Source organism: Propithecus coquereli, unplaced genomic scaffold (genome assembly GCF_000956105.1).
Source record: "Propithecus coquereli isolate 6110/MARCELLA unplaced genomic scaffold, Pcoq_1.0 Scaffold81, whole genome shotgun sequence".
NCBI lineage: Eukaryota > Metazoa > Chordata > Mammalia > Primates > Indriidae > Propithecus > Propithecus coquereli.
The window spans coordinates 5,864,511-5,867,083 of record NW_012154285.1 but is presented as its reverse complement, the minus strand read 5'-3'; positions in this window follow the sequence as shown (position 1 = coordinate 5,867,083).

The window sequence follows — 2,573 nt, the reverse complement described above, 5'->3', positions numbered from 1 at the left end:
CCCGTCAAGCTGTCCCTCTTCTGCACTCACTGGACCCCAGGCACTGCTCCCTCTTCCTCCCCCTTCAGATCTGGGCTGGCAATGGCTTCCCCCTCTTGCCAGCAGCTGGGGGGCTCAACAACCCCCTGCCCACACCTGTGCAAATAGTCTCCTTATTAAAAAGTCCCAGCTGGGTGGACCTGCTGGGGCCCTGACTGACACCTACCACAGAATACCGTGCAACTGTTAAGAAAGATGAAGGCTATTTACATGTGTTGAGGCACATACTTACATGTGTTTATGATATATGGTAAAGCAAACACAAGCAGGTTAGGTTAGGGATTATGGAATAATCCCATCTTTGCTTAACATGTGGTACTTTGGAAAAAGTCAAGGAATACTAGGTAGTAGATGGTTAACAGATAGATATTAATTAGTTCTGGAAAATGGGCTTAGAGGCCTCTTATAATTTCTACATCATTATCTTAATTTTTTTATGAGCACAGATTACTTTCATCATCAGGAATCTTCATTTGGTTGAGGGGGGTCTGTTTCCTCCTGGGACCCTGATTGACACACATACCACAGAACACCACATCCGTCTGAGATGTCTATAAAAGAAGACCTGATTAAATAGAGAGATTCCATGTTCATGGCTGCAAGAATTAACAGAATGAAGATGTCATTTCTCCTCAAATTAATCCATAAATTTAAGCCCACTTCCATCAGAATGGCAATAAGGTTTTTCATGGAACTCGACAAGCCCATCTTAAAATTCGTATGAAGAGGCGAGGGTCAAGCATAGCCAAGGCAAGACTGAGGACTAATAAGATAGGAGAACTTCTTTCGGATGCCGACTTCTTGTAAAGCTGTAATAACAAAGATAGTGAGGCAGCAGGAGGCAGAAGGACAGACAAATAGACCCAAGGGACAAAATTAAAAGCCCAGAAACAGACTCACGCAAATATAGAACAGACACACAAATAGATGACAGAACTGGCATTATAAACTAGTAGGGAAGGGAACGATTTCATTTTCAATATGATGCTGGACCAACTGGCTATCCATATGGGAAAAAATACAATTAGATCTCTACCTCACACCATACACAAAGATCACCTCCAGGTGGAGGTGTCTGTACGTCACAAATTTAAAGAAGGAAACTCCACTGGTTCCTTTTTTCCAACAGCACAGAACATCTGAACTGAGAAATTATATTCTGATTAAGCTGACTTCACTATACCAAGTCTGTTTTGTTTTTTTTTTAAAGCATCCTAATAGCTCTGGTCATGTAATAGCTCAGGATTCCTCTCAGAACTAGATTTACAGCCAGAACTAGGGCTGAATTTTCTTTGAGCATCCCCAGAATGAAACACCACTTGGCAGCTGCAGCTTCCAGGAGCTTCTAGGCCCCGGCTCTGCACCTGCACGGACCCTTCCTCAGGCACACACCTTGCAAACCTCTGAGAAGCTGGCCCCAGGGCAGGTACCTGCCTTCTGATTCTGCGTGCTTGTTTTAGCAGCCTAGTGTATAAACCAGACAGAAACTGAAGTCCTCAGGGACAACCGCCATGGAATTCCGGCACCCATTTAACTCCGTCTCACCCTGACCCCATTCACGTGGGCTGAGCAGCTGCCCATTCCTTCATCGGCCCCAGGACCATGAGCTCCCAGGGCAGAGCTGGCCTTCTCTGTGCTCTGAGGCGAACTGAGCCCTCTAGCACCCTCCTCCCACCCACCCAAATCAAACTGCACACACTGGACCCCGCAAAGCCTCGATGAGGAGCACAGACTGTTGCCGCAGGTTTTCTTAAGGGGCAGGCACGGAGGGCTCACCGCCTTCAAATCCTTTTCGCTTCCTGCTCGCCGCAAAGTCCCCGCGCTAAAGCAGCCTCTCCAGTCGCTATTTTTAATTTCTCTCCGTATAAACTGCTCCTCTGTCTCCTCTCCCCCATTGCTCACCTTCCGTTTCCCCAGCTCCTTCTCCCTCTTCTCCCCTCCTTCTTTGTTCCTCCTCCTCGGCTCTCATTTCTCCTTCCTCTTCTTCCAATCTGAGGTTCTCACATTTAATCTTCTCGGCAAAACATGGGCCTGGAGCAAAACAAAAAAAGGAAGAAAGAATTCTTCTACTCCTTTGGTAAGCCGGGGAGATGAGAATGCTTATGCTTGTCTTTTTGGCCCTGTCCAATCATCATTGGCATCGCCATCGTTGTTGTCATAATGGTGCCTACTAGGCACCGGGGATTTCACCAGCATTCTCCCAAATCTCACAGCAAGCATGGCTGCACCCATTTTACAGACAAGTAAATTGAGGCTCAATGAGGCAGAACAGCTCACCCAAGTCCCCTCATCAGGACAATGCTGAGCATGATTTGGAAGCTGGGTGGGAAGAGGTGTGCCCTGGGCAGCCCTGATGCGAAAGCCTCCCCCTGCCTCCATTTTAGCTTGTCCTGCTGCCGTGTTCAGGGCAGGAGGGCAGGGGTTCAAGATGCCATTCAGACACACTGGAGCCAATGGGGGCAGGGGGGTGTCTACTGCCCCAGCAGCCACTCTCTAAACCTCCTTGGCACTTGTGGTTTCTCAGTTCTTGGCTT